The sequence below is a fragment of the Ambystoma mexicanum genome, chromosome 1p, assembly GCF_040938575.1.
Source record: "Ambystoma mexicanum isolate Mex_15411 chromosome 1p, UKY_AmexF1_1, whole genome shotgun sequence".
Lineage (NCBI taxonomy): Eukaryota > Metazoa > Chordata > Amphibia > Caudata > Ambystomatidae > Ambystoma > Ambystoma mexicanum.
Genome location: NC_090921.1, coordinates 636,563,646 through 636,588,207, shown reverse-complemented (window position 1 = coordinate 636,588,207; position 24,562 = coordinate 636,563,646). Strand labels below are relative to the sequence as shown.

The following is a 24,562-nucleotide window of genomic DNA, read 5'->3' as shown; positions in this document are numbered from 1 at the left end:
GAAGCTGTACCAGAGGGAGGCCCCAGCTGAAGACCGAGGTCTACCCCCAGCTCGTTTCTTTGAAAAATGACTGGGGGGGTGGGAGGGGTCTAGGTATTTACAGAGTAAGAGCTGAAGGTATTTTGGGCCCAGGCCCCAAAAGGCTTTGTGGACAATGCAGAGGGTCTTGAAATGTATCCTTGCAGCCACTGGGAGCTAGTCTCGCAATCCTGTTTTGGATAAACTGTAAAGGGCGGCGAGTAGGAGCAGGTAGATTTAGAAAGAGGCTGTTGCAGTAATCCAACCTAGAAAGATCCGGAGCTCGAGACAGTGAGCTTCTGAGGGAAGGAGAGGAAAGGCAGATACCTCTGAGGAGGTGCAGTTGGAAGCTAGCCTCGCAGGTGGGGGTAGGAGGAGTGCCAAGGGAGGCCGGCCAGCGAGTGAAAGGAAAGGAGGGTGAAGGTGTGCCAATGAGATCTGTCTTGCTGGCATTCTGGCAGGGATCATTCGCGGCACACCAATCCTGAATGGCAGATAGGCAGTCAGATGGGAGAAGAGGTGGCAGAGGGAAGCCTGAAAATGAGGTCATCAGCATAGCACTGCAAATTGGAGCATAATATGGCCATGCAGTGGGCGAGAGTTGGCAGGTATTGGTTGAAAAGCCAGGGTGAGAGATTAGACCCCTGGGGAAAACCGCAAGTAGAGAGGGAGATGGATGAAAGGAAGGATCCAAGTTGGACCTGGTAGGGTCGATTATAGAGGAAAGGGGTCAGGCAGACCAGAGCCTGATCAGTGATACCCAGATTATCACGGAGACTGTTGAGCAGGATGGTGTGGTTGACCATGTCAAAGGCAGAAGCGAGATCGAGTAGGATAAGGACAGAGGGGATGTTGGAGAGCAGATTTTCACGTATGTTCAGGAGAGTAGTTTCCATGCTTCTGGCCGCTCTAAAACCAGACTGATGGTCATGGAGACAACCAACAGAGTCAGAGTGACTGCTAAGCTGCAAAATGGCCAGCATTTCCAGGGGTTTGCCCAGAAAAGGAGTGATGGAGATTGGGCGATAGTTGGCAGGGCAAGAAGGGTTAGTTGTAGGTTTCTTAAGCGGATGCACAGCGGAGTGCTTCAGAGGGGAATGGAAGGCTCCTGAGGCAAAGAAGTGGTTGCAGAAATCAGCCAGTGCAGGAGCGAGGGTGTCGATGTGGTCCTTTATGGTTTTGGAAGACCAGGGAGGAACCTGTTTTAATGAGACTTTTATAGATCTAGCGACCTCATCGGGAGAGAAAAGGGGAAAGGACGAGCAAGAGAGTGGGGGGTGGCTGTAGGAGGGCAAGAGTTCAGAGAAGGAGAGGGGAAGGGGACAAGGGAGAGGACAGGATGTCATGGGTTTTTGAGATGAAGTGAGGCAAGGGCCGTGCAAAGGGCCTGGGAGGCGACCGGAGAGAGCGAGACTGCAGCAAGGTTGCCCAGCTTCTTGCAGTTTTTAAGGAGTTCGGCCGAGTTTTTAGATGCCACAGAGACACTGGATTGGATGTGAGCTCTCGTCTTAGTGCAGACAGAGGTATTGCATTTGGAGCAGGCGACAGGCCAGTTTGTCAGAGGATTAACAAGAAGCCCTCATTTCCTCTCAGCCACCCTACGCTTACGTTTAAGGTGTAGCAAAGTCAGAGTCATTCATTGGCTTTGGGCTTGAAACGGATCCTCATGACGGGGGCAAGAGTATCGAATAGAGTATCGGAAATGTAAGGGTAGAGCATAGATTGGGCTGTCGGGATGCGATTCAGCCAGAGGTGGGGGGAGAGAAGGTGGTGGCGAAAGCCTCAACTGAAACGCTTCATAGGCTGGATGTCAGTGAAGGTAGGTGGCAGTGGTGTGGTTGGCACCAGCTGAGTAGGAAACTGGGAGGTGGAGTGTCAGAGTTGTAGTTTTCCCAAGAGATTCGTAGTCTGTGGTGTTGGTGTCCTTGATTATTAGCTGGAGTTGGTGTTTGTGTAATATCCCGAGCCCCCCTTCCCCTTCGTGATCTGTTCAGAGGTTGTAGCCAGGTGGGAAAGTCTTGTGAGCGATGGGCTTGTAGTCGTCTGAAAACCGGGTCTCAGTAATGAAAAGGATTTCTGGGTTCATGTGTGAACAGGTCGAAGATGTTTGGAAACTGACGTTGATGAAGGTGCAGGATATTTGGTGAGTTGCCCTTGCGGGTGCTGGTTAGGGTTATAGGGGATAGCGGGGGCCGAAATGAGGGTGGGCAATGAAGAAAATGGGGCTTGTTGAGGGGTGGTGGTGGAGTTTGGAGAAGATGGAACAACAGGAGTGGTAGAGGAGGGAGATGGCTAGGACTGGGTTTGGTGCGGGAGGGTAGGTTTGGGTCCTATAGTGTGGTCAGTGTTTGGGAACTGGGTTGGAGGAAGGGTGATGCAAGCAGGGGCATAAGGTGCCTTTGGTCTCGGCCTTGCCTTTGGACAGTCCTGTGGGTGAGAGTGGGAGGGGTTTAGGAGCTTGGGGATGCAGCCAGATCTGCTCTTGCTGCGCTAAGGCCCGGGAAATGTGAGTTGGAGGCGCTGTGTCGTTTGGGGGTGGTGTCCGCACATTGTGCGGGTGATTGTTTGGTGGCGGGGGTGGTGCATGTTGAGTTTTATGTGGCTCGCTGAGCCGTCCGGTATGTTCCAGGGAACAATGTTCTCTGCTCCCTGTCGCCGTCTCTTCCATTTGTAAGATGCTGGTTGCCGAAAATGCATCGCATGGTCTTTAGATTTGTTATTTAGTCTTATCAATTTTAGTTGTTACACAGCGATTGTTCATGCTTGTGATGTAATGACACTTTAATTTCAGCAATTTTAAGTGGGATAATAATCAACCTCGGAAGTATGAAGTCCCAGCAGCAGACTCTAATTTAAGTGCATGCTTGACTCATGGAAAAAAAGAGAACACTTAACTTGGGAGGCGTCATGAAAATTGGGTGTTGTATTGAAATCTGCTGTTACCTGCACAGCACAGATATGAGGTAGACGTGAAGCACAAATGTGGTGCATTTTGTCATGTAGCATACTTGGACTGTAACTACTGGCTTGTTATGTAAAAGCCCAATTTGATAACCATAAATCCGAATAGGTTTTGGGTCAAGGCGCAAGGCATTATGCTACCAGCAACCTGGCTTCCATTGTAGGTTTGCAGTGATATTACCAGGAAACCATGTGCCAAATTCATGAACACGGGCCTTCGAGTTCAACCACCCGACAAAATGTATTTTGAAATCATAGTTTTGAACATCAACTGGGGATTCATGTCCTCTTTTGAAAGAGATCACCACAACACTTACCAAATAACGCCTGGTATGTGAGCAGGTGGGTCAGTGATGGAGAAGCACGTGTTGTCTTCACCCTCTAAACACAAGTTATAACGACTAGGTTCCACCCTATATAAACTCATGGTGTCATTATAGATGACACCGAGCATCGCACATTCGACAGCAAGCCACATTTAAAGACCCCCCCCCCCTCCAGCCCTGCCCCTCACTCTGCCACACTGTAGCTGCTTCTCTGCTGACTGAGTGGTTGACCATTCTGCTTTGTATGCATTTCTACGAGTTTCTCAGCTTTTATAAACTAGGGATGTGGGGATTGTGGGTGGTGCGGTGAAATTGGAGGTGGGGGGGGGGACTAACTTCAGACACTGGGGTAATGTCCGACACAAAAATGTCTCTAAACCGCTTCACACCTTGCATGGGAGCGGTTTTAAATCTGGGTAGTGAGTGGCCAGATAGGAACACGTTTTCTGCAACTAATTTGGCATAATGTAAATTTAAAGAATGCTCATACTTTCTACAGTAGTTTGGCTGGTTCGGTGCCTCTGACTGAAATCCATGGGTAACCCAAATGTTTTAGGACCACATTCCAGACAGGTGGCTCAGACTTTTATAATTCTTTATAATTCAACAATCTGTTTGGTCACAGGTTTTGGAGCAAATCATGATTCAGCCTTAACCCTTTCCAAATAAATACAAAAAAACAAGTACCGTTGAGTTGGTGGAAACGGCAAGAGACTGTCCAACCTGTGGCGCTGCACACACCAACTGCAAGATAGGATGGGCATGCCTTTTATTGGGTATAAGGGATCTGATGAGCACACCCGCTTGCAGACATTTCTGTAAAGCAGCTCCCTTCCTCCAGCAGTCATTTTGGAATTTTCTTAGGCAATTATATTACATAAGAAGTTGAAACGAGACTGATGAGTGTTCAGAAATCCTGCTTATGGAAGACTCGATCTGTGCTGATTTTTAACATTCATAAGAACCTATGGAGACTGTATGTTTTTAAGTGAGTGTTGTGTAATATTATCACCTGCTTGTTTAATTCCTTAGTGTGTATTTGGGCCTATAATCATTTTGTACTTGCTGACTAAATTGAATTATTGGTTGGACTCATTGGGGATTTCTGGCCCCACTCGTTCTCTTCTGAAAATAGCCTTGACTGCTCTTTGGCTAACCTCTGTTACCCAGTTCACTATAACTAGGGTTGCTCAAAAAAATCTGTCCGCCTGGCCAGATTCTAGAAATCCATCCTAACAATATTATGTACTTATTTGAATTAAGTACTGATTTTAATGTTGCAAGTTTTCTTCTCATCCTTGGAGTTACCTTCATGTAAATGGTAACACTATATATATATTTTTTTTGTAGACTCGACCACACAATACAAGAGGCTTCGGCACCACTAGAACAAACTAGCCCCGCTCAAAGCAGGCTCCACCCTTCCTAGAACATTTAAATAAGGTAATCCAAAACATTGAATATTTTACATTGAAACCGTTATTGCCCTTTTGAAAAGGAAATGTCTCACTCCCACGCTAGCCTCTCCTGCATGTAAAAAAATAAAGAAATAAAGCTCCTACATATTCAGGCAAAAGTACTATCTGTCGTTTGGCAAGAAGTGTTTGGTTGATGGTAATTTAGCACTTGGCCTGCAGAGCTATGCAGTGTATTATTCAAACCTTGGGGAACACCAAGATGCTTTCATGTAATGCTACATGTGTTCAAGACCCAAAGTACTGACTGCCTGACAAATGAGGCTGCATATGATTTAGATTCTTGTTCTCGGTTGCTTGCAGAAATAAGCTGCTTCTGTCTTTCTGTCCCACCCCCACATACTTGTCTTGGTGATTTCTCTTATTTGAGTTAACATGGCAGATTGATAGAATGAACTGTATTGTCATTTCTTGTAAGATTCTACTTGCTAACATAACTATGGAATGTCCAGTAACAAAGTACACCCAGAATGTACATGTTATAGTTTACTTCAATCGACAACACGTATACTACTTGCATTATCCATGTTTGTTTGGAGCATCAATGGAATATTATTTTAACGAGCGGGGTTTGGGGAAACTTAAGCCTGGCTCTCCCTAAACTTTCACCACAACCATGCAGCACAGCTACTCATAAAACAAGACCACCTAAAGATAACCTCATGGTTCAGTGTCAATGGAAGGATAAAGCTGAGCAGTGCTATACTCATCTCAATTTGTCCCTTTGGTGTATCTTAAAAATCCAACCTTGGTTAGTTATCCCATCATTCATACAAAATAACAGTTTAAAAGTAATGATCAGACCTATTGCAACTCTGGAGTGCATGCTTACTAAATCAAGATGACACCATTAGCATTCGAAAAAATAAGCTCTTTTGCTGGACTTCTTTTAATTTTAACCCTGCAGTGAGTGAGCCCTTTCTCTCATGTATTTTGGCCTGATTTGGATTGTGGTTCCAAGGCATAAATTAGTTTTCAGAAATTGATTAGCAGAGTTTGCTAATTTAAAAGTTCTGTATTAGCAAATAACCCCATTTGATTAGCAATGTTGTACTCATTTGTAATGTTACCAAAAGGTATTTGTACCCAAAACATAAAATTTGCAAAAATACAGCAGTTTTGTGTACCGCTGAAGTTCGACATTGGTGAGATGAGGCGGGCCTTAAATGATTTTCAAATTCCACTAAACCTGTAGTTTGAGTGACTTAGTCAACTTAAAAGAAATAAATGCATTCGACCCACCATGAAAACTGATTTAAATGCAATTTCTGTAAAATGGTGCATGTCGCCATAACCCGCTTTATGTTTGGCTCACTGCTGCCACTCAAAGGCCAGCTGTGCACAACTTGTATTGGACATTTACTGGTAACAGAGTAAATGTTAAAGTTTCAAACATCCTCTGCAAATGGTACTCGCTCTTCATAAAATCTAATCGACAAAAAGACTTTACAAGCCTTGGATGAGTGTCTGTAAAATGTAAAGGATCAGCTGCCTGAATAGACATAAATAAATAGATATGAGAAAGGCTCTGAAAACAGTTTGCCAATTTTCTCCCACAGATGCTAAAACAGAATGAAATCACTGATCAAAGCGAGCTATGGAACTGTTTATGGTTGTGCAGTAGATCTGTACAGGTACAGACTGCTGGAATTATGTAAGAGGCTAAGCAAAGTGGATGGCGTAGCAGGCAATTAACTGGCCAAACTAGGTGCTCCGCTGTAGTTTGCAGCCATCTCACTTTCAGGGTAGTTAATATAAAGCAAACGGGAGATGAGTAACAAAGTCAAGGAGTATGGGATCAGGTCATGCGGTGAGCACCAGTTGCACAGATGTATTCACCCAGCAGGTTAAAGAACTAGGTTTGCCATCAAACCTATTTGGCCTTGTGATCATGTACATTTTCAAAAGTGTTCACTCGTCAATATGCTGCATCTTCCCCAACAAAATGAAATACAGTTGTCACTGAGATTTATATACACTAACCAAAACTTTACTGAAAAATTGAGAATGCAGTAGCGATACTGCAATTATGCATTATGTGACAACTTAAATTTTTAGGAATGGAATCGCATGACGGTCTCATTACAACAAAAACAAAAAAAGTTGATGCATATTCTTTGCCAGACTGGCTATAGTAAGCTTAATAAAAGTATTATCACGATTACTTCTGGTTTGAAATTATTTGAAAGAAAATCTAGCCTAGCACTGCCACACAGACCTTTGGCACTTAAAGGTGGGGGCGAGTATTACTGCTGCACTCTCTCCCTATTAGCTCCTTTGAACTTGCAGCAAACAGAGAAAAGGGGGTGGAGAGAGCCCTGAAGGCAAGAGAGATGCAGCGTGACCTCTGCTTTTCCTGAATAGGGTGACTTAAATAGCCAGCTTAGCTACGAAAGTGTCAAATTAATGAGCAAACCTAGAGAAATGCATAGCAAATTGCTATGCAACATTGCTTATTTTATGCCTTGTTTTTGGAACCTCTGACAAACTCATATACTTGTTATATGGGGACACACAGCACCTTAAGTACAGTGTCACAGATAAATCCTTTAGATTTCTCATAAGGTTTAAATTCCTTTTCTTGGTTGAACTACTGTTCCCAAGAATAGTAAAGTGAAATTGACTTTACCCTTTCACTTTGTAGGTCTAGCACACACCATGTTATGTGGAGTGCTGGGGGTGATAACTTGGTTTTAAACTATTATTGCTGGGAAAGGGTTTTTGTCTATACTTCATTGGATGATTTGAGTGCTCACATGCTCTGAGAGCCTGTTTAACCCTTTTCCTTTCCTTTCTACTGACCTCAGAATCTACAAAGTTTACTAATGATATATAAATGCCATTACTGTCCTAGTTAGTGAAGTCACCTCAGGGTGTAAGAATTGTGTAAAGCGTCTTTGTGTATACTAGCTTTGTGTTGATTCTGGAAAAGTATTTTAAAGTATTTTTGATTGTTACATATATTGCCCTTTTTTAAAGAAAGCTTATTTAAATATTGCTGTTAAATATTTATAACTAAAACCTTGAGTAGAAGTGTTACTTGGCCACTTGTATTTGCGGATTTCATTGCTACAGCTCACATTTACCCCTCTTGAGATTAGCCTAGCTGCCCAGTCACGCTACCAACTTGTGTAGTACAGGCCTATACCAAAAGGTGGGTTACCTAATACCAAGACGACGTGTTGTGTAGTCTCCCACAGGGTTACTACATCAATTCTTGCATAGCAGGGGGAATGGTCCAAGTGTGCACGGTAGGATATCTGTGGACACCACTTCCTACTAGAGGCTGTGAGATCAGTAAGATTCTATGTGAGGCCACGTCATGTGCTGGGGAGTAAAGGGTGTAGTCATGTGACTGCGGGTGGAGTATGCGCCACACGCCCCGCATAGTCAACCTATCCATCTGGTCCAGCAGGCAATGCACTGCCCTGACGGGGGGTAGGGGAGGAGTGCCTAGCGGCCGTGCCAGTCCAAACCATACACTGGTCTAATATGGTATTCATGTCTACCCCAGAGGATGGGCAGCGCCAGGTATGTATATCTGATGGATGCCACTTTTGCATAAAATTTGGGGGAGTCTACATGAGGCCCATATGTATTGACGAGCAGCAGCTCGACTTCCTCAAGGACACTATGTACTATTACATATATTGGCACTCCGGGTCCGTGTGTGCTCACTTCCCGTGAAGTGATTTATGAATGAAGGTCCGGACCCCCCCCCCCCCCCCCCCCCGGGGACTGAGCGGAGTAGGAAGTGTAGTACCCATTTCCTGCTCCACTGGGCCGCTACACTGGTGGTGGCGTGAGTTTATTGGAGGAAAAATACATTGTTGCATTTGTTAATGTGCACAAAATCAATGTTCCTAGTTTTGGTATAGTTTCCCCGGGTAGCCATCAACAGATTTTATTTACTGAAAAATCACATTTTAAAAATAGTGGGCGGGGAGATTAAAAACATAAAGAAATCGGGACTGGGGGGGGCCAAAAAAAACTCCAGTGGGTTTTTACAGAACAGTTTCCCAGGCCCTAGACATTCCAGCTCATTTAATTAATCTCTAATGTGGCAACTGTGGTTTGCAGTTCGTGCACATTGTCCTTGGTTGTGCCAATTCTCTCCTCCACCTCATTTGTTTGTTGCACCTCCTTTGCCAGCTGCATACTTATAGTGGTGACATTGATGACGTCATCACATTTTTCATAGACCGCTGCAAACCCCTTCTGCATAGTTTCGAGCATTTGCTGCATTTCAGTTTGGCGCAGGGTCTGGCAGGGCCGCCGCAGGGTGCTGTGGCAGAAGATCTCAGCATGCTGGGGGGAGGGGGCGTTGACTTGGGAACATCTCCATATTGTCGGCCTTCAGACCCCACCCGACTATGCAGGAATGTGTGGGTGAAGTGCAAGGGGGTGAAGTGCAGGGGGGGGGGCCCACACCCTCCCCTCCACCTTGGTCCGACTACGCGGACTCCTGTTTTCTGCTAAACTTCTTACTTACTCTGTATGCTGGGGCTCCAGGTGTACACTGATGTGATGCACACTATCCACACATGTCCCCACCACAGTGATTATTATGCAGATCCAGGGTCGGCTCAGAATTGCACTGAAATGACAGCGTCAAACGGGGGCCCTCAGTCTCTTCACACCAGTGGAGGCGTTACAAATCGGTCTCTGGTGCAGTCTTAAGAAGCCGGCATCCCCACAGTAGACCAACCCAGTGCAAGCCGGACTCCCACAGCATGCCTTGCCGCACCCACAGCTAGCCACAGTGCTCTCTGACTACACTTTAGCCTCCCACAGAGCCAGGATGCGGCATTTCCCCGCCGCAGGCCGCGGCCGTTGATTGTTGTGTATTCAAACTGCAGCCGAGACCGCATGTGCCCCTGCAGCCCTAATGTGGCCTTCACTGCTGTGCAGCTCTTCGGCTTGTCGCCTCTCCCCACTTCTGACCTTTACCTGCTAGGACTCACCGTTTGACACAGTGCGGTTGTATTGCTCCATCGGCCCACAGGTCACTGGCCTTCCTTGTCTCACAGGCCGCCACAGGATGTCGCTGCAAACTCGGCACTGCGGTAGCCGAGCCTGGCCTGGGTTTTGGTACAGGATGCCGCTCACCATCCACTTCCTCTATCCCCTTGGAAACTGCCAGTACAAGCGATTGACTGGTGCAACTGCCACTAATTGCGGTGCCAGTCCTCAGAGCATCGGAGCTAGCGGCCCTTACCTTGGCTGCTCAACAGCGTCCTGCCATAGCTCATTTCTGTTTCTGATGAATTTGATCCATCAAAATTCTTTACAGTACCACCAGAGGAACGGTTTGGGAGATTTTGCCCCAGTTTTCTCAATCTCTGGAAATACTGGCTAAACTGATCAGCCTACTCCACAATTGGTATTGATAAATATTCAGGTACTGAGACATTGGTATGTGATGCTTATAACCCCTCCAATGCAATGTACACCAGCCGGATAAAGTATATTCTTCCACATCGCCTATGAGAACAGAGGACGATCAAAGTGAACTCTACAAATTCGTAAAGGACATTGCAGCCATGGTACTTGAGACCATGCTGTCTGAACCTTTCCTAGAGGTGTTTGCACAGTGGATGAAGGGTAAAATGCCCCCCCCCCCCCGGGTGGTCCCACAAAAGTTGGTTTCTACTGAAACTCCACTATTACTGGTAATCGCTGCTGAGGGGGCGGGGGAGCTGCTCCCCTGAACAAGAAGCAGAAAGTGATGAGCGACGGACACTGATTCAGAGCAAAAACCTTATCTATTTCACCATCATTATTTCACAAGATTTTGGCAAAGGTCATGCAGGCTCTCGAGATTGTGCCAAAGGACAAACCAAACCAGAGACTTCATGCGTTTAGAAAATTGCCTTACAGCAAAGTCGTTATTACTGATGGGATAGTCTGTATTTGAACAAGCATGAAGTCATTGGGATAAGCCCCCTCAGACTTGCATGTTACCAAAGTATTGGACGCCAACTATAAGGTACCAAAGGAAGAACCATTTGTACTAATGGTGAATTTACTGACTCGGTCTTCAGTGGTGTCCACAGCCTTAGGATCAAAAGGCAAAGGGCCAGCACCACAAATGCTGGTTGTCACAGTGGGGGAAAAAGGTCCTATGCTAATGCTTCACCACAACTGAGACTGATCAATGCGGCTACAGTATATTCGGTTAAGTTGAGTATTTTAGATTTCTTTGCAGAATTTCTCTGACAAGAAGTGCAGACGAGTTCACCTTCTGGGTCTCCGAAGGGAGAGAGGCTGGTATACAACAGTGGCTGACACCACAGCAAGGGCTATGACTGGGCCAGTCTGCATGCGTAGACCTGCATATTTGTCTTATTCCTTTGCACCAGTAGATTCAAGAGAAGGTGCAAGTCTTTCCTGTTAGTGAGAAAAGATCTGGCAACTGACGGGGGTTTTCTAAAATGTGAGGCAAGAGTGATGACTGTTGGGGGAAAGATTTCTTTTTTAGGCAACTTTGCCTCCATCTTCTATCGACCCGTGTCCCCCTCGCCCCCTGAATATTCATCTGCACTTCACTGGCCGCTTTTTTTTTTACTAATTTGTGAAGGAGAAACAGTTTCCGTTTTTGTCTTTTGAAATGCTTGGGTATCTTTTCCATTGTGTGCAGTGCAATGGGTATATTATTTTTTATAACCCTAGACTTCCACCAAAGGAATTTTTGGTTAATTGTAAAATGTGCCTAAAGACAAGGTGATGACAGTAGTTACATTAATATCATTTTTGATATATTCTTAGTTGGCTTGTTCACGGTTACTGTGTTTGGCTATGAACTGTGGCTAACGTCCTAAAATGGCCGTACCTCAAGGTTTTACTCTTGTTCTTTGGCCATTTTGTTCTTTGGTCATCTTCCTGCCCGCTCAGGTTGGGGAATTATTTTAATGGTCATGCATGTGCATGGGAAAGCGAATGTTATCTCGTGCTAGTGCATGCAATGTATGTATAGGCTCAGGAAGTCGGGACTGTCTGGTCCAATCCACATACTGGTGCCATATGTCTAGTGTGCATGCATTAGTCAACCCTACAGTGATCCTTGATTCGGACCACTGTGGGCGTGCATGTGTTGGGAAGATATTCTTATGAGGACTGGGTTTGATCACTCTCCTGAAGTTGGGATAACAGGCGTCCTACAGCCATTCCAGCAGATCAGAAGAGGAACCAAGAGTCTTGTGTAGCTGTGCAGATGACGGAAGACCCGAAGTTGAATGCTTCAACCCTTTGGACTGGTGGGACCAACTAGTCTTGACTCCTTCTCACGATCCTGGAGCGTTTGGAAGGGTCCCTGGACCACCCAGTTGACTGGCAAGCTCCGATTTTGGCTACTGTGCTAGAAGTGTTGCGCGTTTTGGCCTTGGTGGTATCCAGCTATTCCTACAAGTCTCCGCTTAGACCCCTCCTGTTCTGGGAGGCTTCCTTTGTTTGGGACTACTGAGACACCTCCTTTAGCCTGTGTGTGGAGACTGTCACTGGAACCGGCCATCCTCCTTCCGGTAGTATCCTGAAGAATCCTGCATCAGTGCCTGGTGCAATTTTCCACTGGAAAGGGTTGCATTCAGCTTCTGGACCCGACCAGAACATTGCTTGCTCCCGCAACTCTTGGGCATCTTCTACTGGATCGAGTGGTGAGAACCTACCTCCCCCATTTGACTTGCCAAGTCCTTTGGGAAAAATCAGAGTAAGGGCGGTGAGCAGTCTTGAGTTACTGGTGCCCCCATCTCCTCCATTATGAAGTTTGTGAAGAACTTTGATTTATATTTAATTCCATTGCTTTGAACACATTTGTTGCAAAAGCTGCTCTAGAAGCTAGGAAAAGTAACTTGACTGTAAATCATTTGAAAGATTTTTGGAACAATTTTCACACGAGGAACATTTCCTAATTTTTACCCCAACTTGGGGTTGGGCACATAAAGGGCTTCCATGCCTGTGGACTGTTAATAGAATTGCCCAACTACTTGCCTTTCCTTTCAGGTATATGGGGAACTTGTATGCGTTTTTATTAAATAACTGTGACTGTATAGGCTTTATATTTAGAGTGTTGTGTGATATTACCTGCTTGCTTTTTGTTCTTGTGGACCTATAATAAATATATGGTATTTTTTATACTTGACTGTTTAAGTGTAATTGTGTATTTCACTGTGTGGACCCTTGACCCCACTCGCCTCTCCTGAGACTTAGCCTTACTTTCCACGCTTACTTGAATGATTTGCCTAAACTCCAAGAGTTCACTTGTTGACTATAACTAGGGTGGCCTCCTAAACTATGTCCAGGCCTGAGTTGAGAGCTCCATCTTCACAGCGGCACCTACATTTTTTAAGTTCTACTTTGGTGAGAACCTTGCCATCAAAATGTCAGGTCATTAGTAGTACTAATGCCTCCTTTTCTACGACAAGGCCTTATTACTCTGCTTTGAATAAAAGAAGATGCAGACCGAAGGTTAATACAAGAGTTAGAGCTTCAAGATATGCAGCACAGGCTACTTCCACTTGGGGATGCATGAACCATTGTTTGTCTGGGTTACCCTCTGGCCCTTCCTGTTACACCACCATGGTCCCCGCCAACGCTCAAATCCTCTCCGGAGCTTCTTGAAGATTTAAGAACTTTTGGGGCCGATAGAATTGGTTCCAGAAAAAGAAATGGGCCTGGGATTTTACTACCAGTATTGTATCATTCCTAAAAAGAATGGTGGAATAAGACCAATAGAAGTCTTTTTAGAACTGAACCAAGTCATCCTAGTGGAGACATTTCACATAGTAGCATTAACTCGGATTCTTGTGGCACTCCAATGACTGGATGGAATGTTTAGATCTTCAAGACGTGTGTCTTTCATATACTCACATTAAAGGAGCACCGTCGGTACCTCAGGAGGTTTACTATAGGAAAAGTACATTACCAGTACACATGTCTTCCATTTGGAACAAATTCGGATCCCAAAGTCTTCAGTTTTTGTCGCAGTGGCAGGCCACCTGCGGTTGAAAAGGTACATCTCTACCCATACCTAGATGATTTGCTGATAAAGTCCCAATCTCTGGAAGAAGTTTTGCAGATGGTGCAGTTAACATGCACGCACTTCTCGAGCTAGGATTTTTGATAATTGTGGCCAAATCAAAATAAATCCCATCCCAGGGGATTCATTTTATTGCAGCAGTGATGGATACTACTTGGAGAAAAGGTCCCCCTCCCCCGGAAACCGACCCACCCAACCTTGGACAGGGTTTAGGCAATACAACAAGTAATCTCCATTTTCATGGCTCGTTGAGCAGTGTCGGCCTGGTGGTACCAAAGAGACTGATGGCATCTTCCATCCATCTAGCCCCTATGTAAGACTTTGGATAGGAATCATTCAATAACATCATGCCAGCAGTTGGAACCAACTACTGGATCTGCAGAGCATGGAGATTTCATTACCGACTCACATTCAGGAATCCCTGTTTTGGTGGAATAAATTATTGATGGGGTTTCCATTTTAACGCCCGCCCATTGCTCATCAAGTTGTAGTAACGACACTCTTCAGAATACGGGTGGGAGGTGCTGTTTGTCAGGATTTGACTGCGCTCTGCCTTTGCTCAAAGAGAAAGGACCACACAAACATTTCTGAGCTAAAAGCAATTAATTATGCTCTAAAGTAATTTCTACATCACTTCAGGGAAAAGTGGTAACTGTTTCAGACAAACCACTGCTGTGTTATGTAAAGAGGCAAAGGTGGACTTTCTCTGTATTCTGGCAGAACATATATGGTATTGAGCCATGGAAAACCTCTTTTTCTGACATCCAATCTAGAGGGAAAGAAATGCGCCTTAGCAGACGAACAGAGCAGATTGTGGAGTCTGCTCTGCACGTATGGGAACTAAAGGCATTTGTTGCAAATATGCTATTATTCCAGAAGTGGGGTTCTCCAGCGATGGACTTGTTTTGTTTGCAACCCAGTACAATTCCCTCTGCTCTCTATTTGCATCAAAGGGACTGGGACGTCACTCTTTGGGAGACATTCTACAGCTGGAGCAGTAAAGTATGCATTTTCTCCGCTACCACACGACACTAATGAGGTTCAAAACCACTTGTAATCCTACAATGATCCTTGTAGTTCTGTTTTGGCAGATTTCGTTTGTGGATCTGCTGGATTTAGCAAGTGTAGATCTACTGGTATCGGAAGATCTTCTGACAAGGGGCAGGTGCTTCACCCCTCCCGTCAATTACTGAACTTGAAGGCTTGATTCTGGAAGAACTGACCTTTGCTCATTTACATTTTTTATCTGAACAATCTAAATATCCTGACAGCTTCCAGGAAGGCATCCACAAGGAGACAATATTGAAGCTAATGGTTGAGGTTTAAACCCATTGAAAGCATCGCTCGACGATGTCCTATCCGTTAGATCCTTTTTGGCATCAACAGGAGTGAAAGTACACTATTTGTCGGCAATAGGTTCCCATTTGTATAGAGAAGAGAAATCTTTTTTTTGTTATCCAGCAATTCAAATGGAGGTGTTTTGAGAGCCTTCTCTGGTTGTATGCACTTATTTGTAATCCTCCACATCCAGTAGGATCTTCACTTGGTTCCGTCAGCATTTAATGCGCGAACCATTTGAACCTATGGCCTCTTGCGATATGGACCTCCTAACGTGGTAGACCGCTTTTGGCCATTACATCAGCGTCAAGATTAGGCGAGATTCAGGCACTGTCATTAATTGAACAGTCTCTGATATTTCATAGAGAGAAGGTTGTCCTTTGCACAGTGCCTTCCTTACCCCATGTGGTGTCAGAATTTCATCTGAACCAAGAGATTTAGTTTACAATTTTCCCTTCCCAGACCACATTCTTGACCGACCGAAGAGGCCTTGCATAATCTGGACGTGTCAAGGACTCCACATCTTTGTTCTGAAAGGACCAAATCGTTCAGAAAAAAACAACTTTGTCGCATATGGTGGTTTTTGCTTGGTAATGCTGCAAAAGCTTCCATTGTCATGTGGGTTGTCTCGTGTATTGCATAGGCTTACCATGTGGCGGGGCTTCTGGCTCCGCACAGACTTTGGGCTCATTCCACAAGAGCCAAGGCACATCAGTAGCCTTTATAAGGCACGTTCCGATTACGGAAATTGGTAGGGCTGCTACTTGGGCTACACCTCTTGTATTCTTCAAGCATTATGCTCTAGATGCATCTTAACCCCTTAAGTATGAAGGACGAGATTGCTCGGCCTCCGTACATGGGAAATCTCATTAGGATCAATTTTCTTAGAAGTTAAAGGAAGGGTGCTAGTTTTAGCCAAGAGGTGAATTGCAATTTATTTGCTTGAATCTCAAATATGCAATCTTCTCCACCCTTAAGGCTTTTTAGTCTAGTCCCAAGACGACTGAGAAATGAAAAACTACATTCAGTGATTCAGAACCTTGCCCTCCCGTCACAACACATCCCAGCCATCTCCAGTAAAAGTATATGCTTGATCACAACCGTTATTCGGCAAAGGGAGAACATTGAAGGGAACTGGGCATGATGGTGTAGGGGTGGGACTGGTGTGCGTAAGGACGCGCGTACCTAAAAGTCCCTTAACTTATCTTTTTAAGCCAAATTATTTCCAACCTGCTTGCGGATGCAGGCGTAACCAAATAGTTGTGAAGGAAAGAGAGCAAGCATTAAGAGAACCTGAATCACCATTGGGGGTTTCTATACTCTGGCCTGGTGGACGGGGAGCAACTTGAGTTCAGCCAAACCAATCAAGATAGCATGGAGAGAGGTCACGGCTACATCTGAGGTGAGTGGGGTCAGGGTTCCATAATGAGTCCAAACAGTGAAACGCCAAGGATTACGGCCAGTTATAAAAGTAACACTTTTATTATAGGCCTAGAAAATGCATGAAAAATGACTATTAGCAAGTAATAGTCAAATACTATACAACCTACATACTGTCATTGTAGTTTGTGCAGAACAATCCTGTAACACCCCAGGTTATGCCATGTTCTTTCTTGAGGGGTGCTTGCTACCTTTTTTAAAAAGGTTTGCCAGGAGCTTGGGGTTGGTCAGCCTGAGTTACCTGGGGGAACCCAGACGTAGACTTCTACTCACTGTGCCAAACTGTTTTAAGTTAGGAGGGAGGGGGGCACAGGGAGGCGTTTAGAGGGTTCCTGGGGATGTGGAGATGGGTCCGAAAGTTAGCTAAGATAGTATTCTAATGAATAAAACGGCCACCAACATTCAGAGTGCTTGCATAAACAAGTTATTGCAAAGCCAAACTAATGTAAACATTTCAAAAGGTAGGTAAACTTTTAAAAGGGGAGATGGGGTACAGCAAGTACAACTGTAACTCTAACCCTTGCCCTCCCCACCCCCCCTTCCCTGCCCATACTTGGGTTTCTCTTTGGACTTGACAGGTCTTCAGAGGGTTGACGGAGGTGGTTCTTCCGGACCTTGGTTCCCAGAGTTGCAGGTTTGAGGGAGTCCCGGTCGGCCACAGATGCTGGTGCAACGTGTTCCAGTTGAAGAATACAGCTTACTGGGGTGCAAGCCTCCTCTCTGTACATGACTGGATGCAGGAAAGCTGTTTCTGGCGACAGTTATGGGTGACTTGATCAAAAGTAGCCTTGTATCTCGGGTCCCTTGGAATGCTGAAGTTGGGCAGAGACTACCTCATTAGGACAAGCTGGCAGAACCACATTGCTCCTATCACGGTAGCCCAATTTTGTAGTTGGTCAGGCCACTGGATGGCCCAGGGACACTTACAATTAGCGTGTACAGTAGTAGACGGCGGGACCAGTTGTTCCCACCAGTCCAGAGGGTCAAAGCACCACTGACGAGGGTCTTCTGTGATCAACTGCTCGACTGGGCTGCACTGGGACTTCAGCAAGAGATGGTTGTCGGCTTCACCAGGGTTCGTCCATGGATCTTCCTTCTGTATCTTCACAGCTGCACAGGATACTTGCATCCTCTTCTGATCTGCTGGACTGGCTGTAGCACACCTTCTTGCAAAGTCAACTGAGTGATCAGACTCGGCCCTCCAATGGCCAGATCTGCCCCATGCATGCTGTTGGATAAGAATTGGTGCACTGTGAGACGACACAAGACGTACCTGCTTGGTATTGGGGTAACCCACCTTTTGGTGTCGGTCTCTACTACACAAGTTGATAGTGTGACTGAGCAGCCAGGCCTATCTCAAGAGAGGGTAAATGTGTGCTTTAGAGCTGTACAGATGAAATCAGTCAATACAAGTAACACTTGCACTCAAGGTTTCAGTTATACATATTTATTTACACATGTTTTAGTTGACGTTTGTAATGGTTCAAGTTTGTAATGTTTCAAGCAAACTCTGAAATCACTTTTCAAAATCAGTTGGTGAAAACACTTTGGATATGCTAATGCATTTCTCCTACACCCTGGAGTGACTTCAATAACAAGGATAGCATTGCATTTATATATAACACAAATATACTTTTCAGAAAGGAAGGGTTAAGGAAAAATGGAAAGATTAGAACATACATGCTTATCAAGTGAGGACAGTTTGAATCCTCCAGTCAAATTTAGGTACGCTTTTCCCAGCAGTCAGTGTTCAACAAATGACCATCCTATTTGAGGACAAGCAATGCCTAAGTCAATGGATTCAGAAAGGTGCCTTTAGGGAGCCAGCACAGCCAAAGTCAATTGAACAAAGTTTATAGTTCTGATGCACTTCTTGAATAAAAGTCTTTCACAAAGTCAGATGGTTTAGAAAATCACTGTAGGCACACTCAGCCTGCGAAAGGGATTTGAAATCAACTCGCAAGATTGTATCAAGTGAGAAAGCACGACTAAGTACCCCAAGCCCAACAGTGCCTATGGTTTGAAGGAAGTGGTCCAGCTGGATTCAGTCTTGCTACAGCGAAACAGACCCTAGTTCCTGAGCCTCAGTCATGGGGACAAGAAGGACGACGTCTGGAGGGTTCCTGCGGCAGTACCCGGGCAGAACTTCGGCAGCTAAGGGCTCTCGTCGATTCATCGGCACCTTGTGGTTCCAGCGTTAGGCAAACAGCACTGATGCAGATAGATTATCTCTGGTTGGACTTTCCTTGCTCCCTCAGTCCTGGACTCTGGATCGGGATTTCCTTCTTCTGGTGTGTCCTTAGGAGGCTCCTGGAACTTTTGGGCGGATTTGTTCACGGCAGACATTGCACTCAGTTATGGACACTAGACCCCTGGCATTGGGCTTCTGCAGCAACAGAGAGGCACAGCAAATCAGGATTGCGTCAAAGTGAGTTCGTCTCGGGGTTAGTTGGTCCCACTAACCCAAGGGAAGAAGTGGTCCCGTCCGGATCTTCTCTGTCGATATGAAAAAGGTCAGCACAGCAGCAGGGCTTCACCGGAGAATTCAAGGTCCAGGAGGTTGCAGCAGGCTTCTCTTCACGATTTCTTCTTTGGATGTTTCTTCCAGTGATTGACTCTGCCTCTAGTCCCAAAACCCTCCTTTTTAAGCAGGTTTTCCCATTCATGCACAGCCTAGGCTGTCAATCAGGCAGCAGGGTGGTTGTCCTTCGCGGATACCTTGCAGGTCAATCGGGACTTGTTTTGTTCGGGCACATCTAGATACAAAGGACAGGAGTTTCTGGACCCTCCCTCACATCCTGTCCTTACAGACACGCTGGAGCCAGCGGCGGGCTTGAGGACTGAAGCCTGCCAAAGGCAAAACCCACAAAGTGCTCAAACCTGTTCCAACGCACAGAGTAAAAGCCAAGAAAGACCTCCCAAACGGAAAATGGTGAAAAAAGAAGACTGGGGCCATTTTGACAATATGGACACCCATGGGTGCTGTACTGTAGTAGTATGGGTAACACAAAATGTTACATGAGAAAGTAGGATAAGGGGCTACTAGATAACCCCCCCCAGCACTCCATATAAGATGGTGTGTGCTTGACCCACAAAGTAGAAAGACAAGTAGGATCCATTTTATTTAAACCGCAAGAGAAATCTAAAGGATTTCTCAGTGACACTGCACAGAGGGTTCTTTGTGTCACTATACAAAAAGCAGATGCCTATGGAGTTTGTCAGACTCAAACCGTGATGAGAGAAAATCCTAATCTGGGAGGGTGGGGTAGTGGGGGGGGGGGTGAGGGGAACATGAGAGAGAAAAAAGGTCCCACTCACTGAGTTTCCCAAGTCCAGCAAAAGGTCTAAGGTTGAAGGGAATTGGCACAGAAATGAAAAACGGATGCACACCAGCAGTGGTTTAATCTGGGACAGCTGGAGGAGGTTGGGGTGGGGGGGGGGTGGGTGTTGGCGAGGGGAGAGTGGGGGGGTGGGAATTCATGCAAGCATGCACACTGGGCATTCAGGAATCTGTATGTGGATTGGGACCAGACAGCCCCCACCGATTTCCTGGGAACCCAAGCCCTGCAATGGGCTTTGAAAAGTCAGGCATTTCCCGGGCAGTGCATGACAATAAAAGGATTTTCCTGACATGCCAGGTCGAGAAGAAGGCTGAAGGGAAAGCAAGCCAAAGAACAAACGAAAAACCTTACGGCACGCCCTTGTTTGCTCACTAGCCACTGCTAGTAGCCCAACGCGGTAGGGCTAATACAAATTACGTAAGAAAAAGTAACTGCTGCCACCAGTTTGTCCTTTTAGCACATGTTAGGCAGCCAAAACAATCCCTTTGAGTGTAGTCTAGTGTCATACAAACCAAACCCCATTTCGCTGCTTTGGAATATGCATTGTACAATGATTACCACGCCTCACCCAAGGACGTCCTATCCCCACTCCCCAAATCTCCTCCACCCAGGTTATCCTCGCTCTCATATCCACCTCCAAGGTCGGGAATCCAAAAGCGATGGACTTACCCTGGCCACTCGAGCAGAGGCTTTCGGGGAAGGAGAGGTGGACGAGGTCCTTAGGTTCCTCAGGTTCCTCATAGTACTTTAACAGTGCATATGCTGAGTTTACTATGGTGTGTAGTTTAATCCATTTAGGCTTACCCAACTGTTTGTATGTATTTTGCTGAATGGTAGCTCTGACAAGAACTAGTGTCCCCAAAATAAATAGTATCCTTTTAATAATCTGGTGTGAACGCTTTAATGCTCAACCTGACAGTCAACTAACTCTGATCAAACACTTGATCTTTTGAGACTCGGCCTTGTTAACAAGTGAACTGTTTGGTTGGCCTGTAGTGGGAAAAGTCTTCGCAAGGCAACTTGGTTAGCTTCTCAGAACCCCGCACCAGTAGAAACCTAGCATTCCTGGACACTCACATATGTGCATTAGGCTTCAGGTAGCCTAAAAAGAATACAGCGGCTCAGTTTGTTGCAAGCTCTCGTAGGCAAAAGCAGGAGCTAAATCCTTCAGCTCCCAGTAATAGCAATGCCTTTGCTATTGGAATGCGCAGAAGTCTCCAACATTTGTAATGTTGGTATGTTAAAGTTTCATAATTTTCCTTTATTTTGGCTGGGGGGAATGGGAGTCACTTAAACACTATGAAATCCACCCATTTTCTGGTAAGCTTCTGCTTGTTCTTGGTGTGACCTTTTCTGATTGGTTTTTGAAGAACCCTTCTCTGAGCACCGAAGACTTCTGGAGTTGTGTAACTCGAGGTTTAGGGCAACTAAAACTCTGCATCAAAGCTGGTATTTCAGAAGGCTATCATTTATTCCATGGGAATGTTTAATGATCCTCAACCAGTTTATTAAGAATCAAATATTGTGATTTTGATATTTCAACAATGAAACTGTCTTTCTTGCAAAATACAGAAGTTCGATAGCGTTTGGTGCTTAAGTATGGGGGCTAGATGGAAACCTCACCAAAAGTGGAATGCATGAAACACAATTCTGGAAATGGCTCCTCTGTTTGCCACAGGGCTTCCCAAATTGTCATTGCAAGCATTTTTGGGCATCTCCGTAAAGGAGGGCAGCTAATGCTCCTGCGAGATATGTAGTCAAAAGAATCGCGTCCAAACCTGGATGATGTAACATGGAAGGTCACTTTACTCGCATTCTAAAAAGCAATTGATGGAGGAACTTGAAGCTTTAGGCCACATTGGAGCATATAAGTGTTGATGGATCTAACCCTTTAGATCCAAAACTATGTGCAAGGAATAAGTGCTACTGGCTGGGAAGCTGGCATGCATAAACGCTAGAAGTTTGGCAGACCCCTGTGTAGCAGATGTATTGCTCATTATCATAATTTTTTTTTAACAACATTTGAACATTTTGAAACCCCACGAGAGATGCCTTTGCTATGGAAAGAGCGGAAACTTGGGCACTCTTCAATATTCTGACGAGATGGCACTGTTTGGTTGAGTCAACTTGTAAGGTCTGAGACTTTTGTGCATTTTCTTATTTGTCCTGGTTACAATTACTTATGGTCCGAACGAGTTATTATCTTATTACGAGAAGGACTATTAACTAATGGTAATTCTGCAATGATTTTCCCATTTGGGGATGTTGTCCTCAATATCACCAGGATGACTGCTGCTTGGAGCAAACGCGAGAAACAAACTAGAGTGCACTCATACTTTTAGATTGGCTGTGGATCACTTTGTGTTTTTTGGGCAGCACTGGTTAGTTTGAGAGGGTACCTCTCACCTACCTGCTTGTAATGGAGTTAATTTATGTGTAATTGATAGGTGGACTTTGATTACAGGCCGGTATGAATCGGTACAATTTCACGAAGTCTCTTAGTGGGTTACAATTTCAAACTGATGGCCCAAAGATTAGTTTGAGGATGTTTAGTAGGATTATTACTATATTAATATAATGCTTGTTTTATTATGTAGTATGCTTATCATTAGTGTTTTTTTTTATTTGCTAGTCTCAAAAGGCTTGTGAAGCTACAAAGTTACTAAATTCCAGTGGTGTCTGACAGGTGGACTGTGGACCAAGAGTATTTAATTAAGATCTACTTTCTCCATTATAAACTTGCCTCCACTTACTTAGTTCTACTGATACTAAATTTACAAATGGGTACTCTTCAATCTCTGACACAAACGGAATTCTTAATGCTGCTGCAGTACATCATGTCACTTCTGAACTAAAAATGGAGATGCTCGGTAGACTGTTAGTTGACTAGGCCAGTTACTGACTGAATTTGTCAACTAACTGATTTGGAGACTGTTATCTGGCCATTCGATAATGGTCTTGTTTTTGTTACTTTACCTGAGAGATCTTCGTTTTTCCTGATTGCAAGCAAATAAAAACTTGTTTGACCATTCCTGCTTGTTCTTTTTATTGTATTGGGTGGAGGGGTATTTTAAAAAATAAAATGGAGGTCTTAAGGTAAATGGGCCATTTGTGTTTTTTGTTTTTTTGTTTCTAGACCAGATTGACATGATAGTCAATAGTCTGTTTTATTCTTGAAGTCTCATTAGATCTCCCTCCAGCTTGCAAGACAAAAGGGATGCATCAGAGGCATTTAAAACGGCCCACGTAATATGCATGTGCCTCTATCCTTAGCAAGGGATAATACTCATGGTGAGTAATAATAATTTATTTAGCTCTTTTATCCAAATTGCTTTACATGCAACATTTTAATGACATTACCAAATCAAAATTGGTACTCGGTACTATCCTGGCGTGCTTCATGTTCATCCTCTGATAAACTGGCCTGCCGCCTGCTCCAAAGGCAATACCGTCTCTCTGTTCTCACCAAAAAGAGAGCCCTTATCCAAGCCCGCATCTCTGCGGCATCCAGCAACTCGGCTGAACTCTTTAAAATCTGCAAGGAGCTTGCCAACCCTGCTGCAGTCTCTACCTCTCCTGTCCCCTCCCAGGCCCTCTGCACTGGCCTCTCACTTCATCTCAAAAACTCAGGACATCCTGTCCTCACTCTCCTCCTATCACCTCCCTCCCTCTCTTCCCGGCTCTTCCTCTGGCCCTTCTGCAGCCACCCCTCCTCCCTCCTTCTCTGCCTTTCCACTTTTTTCTGCTGACGAGGTTTCCAGACAAGTCCGATCTATGAAAGTCTTGTCTAAACAGGTTCACCCCTGTTCCTCCAAAACTATCAAGGACCACATCGACTCCCTGGCTCCTGCCCTGGCTGACTTTTGCAACCACTCCTTCTCCCATCCCCCCTCAAGCACTCCCTTGTGCACCCTCTTCTTAAGAAACCCTCCTCCGACCCCTCCTGCCCGGCTAACTATCGCCCAATCTCCATCACTCCCTTCCTGGGCAAGCTCCTGGAGAAACTGGCCATCTCCCAGCTTAACCTCCATGCTGAAACTGTTGGTAGTCTCCATGACCATCAATCTGGCTTCAGAGCGGCCAGAAGCACGGAAACTGCTCTCCTGAACATCCGTGAGGACCTGCTCTTGAACCTCGACTCCAACACTCCGTGTGTTCTCATTCTGCTCGATCTCTCTTCTGCCTTTGACACTGTCAACCATGCCATCCTGCTCAACCGTCTCCGTGATGACCTGGGTATCACTGGTCAGGCTCTGGCGTGGCTGACCTCTTTCCTTTCCAATCGACCCTCCCAGGTGCAACTTGGGTCCTTCCTCTCTGACATCTTTTTCTCCACCTGTGGTGTTCCCCAGGGATCTAATCTCTCTCCCTGGCTGTTCAACCAGTATCTGGCACTCCTTGCCCACCGCATCGCCGCTCTCTGCCCCTACTTTCAGTGCTATGCGGACGACACCCAGCTCATTTTCAGGCTACCCTCGGCCTCCTACTTTCCTTCCCTCATCTCTGACTGTCTGCCATCCAGGAATGGTGTGCCGCCAATGACCTCTGCCTTAATGCTAGTAAGACTGAGATTCTACTCATCGGCACACCCACTCCCTCCTTCCCTGTAGCTCTCTGGCCAGCCTCGCT

At 45.4% G+C, this 24,562-nt stretch overlaps 1 protein-coding gene across 4 annotated transcripts in view; it reads left to right on the top strand.

Annotated features, from left to right (window-relative positions):
* ELAVL1 (ELAV like RNA binding protein 1) overlaps positions 1–24,562 on the top strand; it is a 288,733-nt gene that overhangs the window by 22,784 nt on the left and 241,387 nt on the right. For 2 of the 4 annotated variants that reach the window (XM_069649667.1, XM_069649666.1), the window contains exon 2: positions 4,656–4,748. The exons of the other annotated variants lie outside the window; for them this stretch is intronic. The gene's annotated coding sequence lies outside the window, so the exon portion shown is untranslated. The remainder of the gene's footprint in view (positions 1–4,655; positions 4,749–24,562) is intronic. 4 annotated transcript variants of the gene reach the window in all.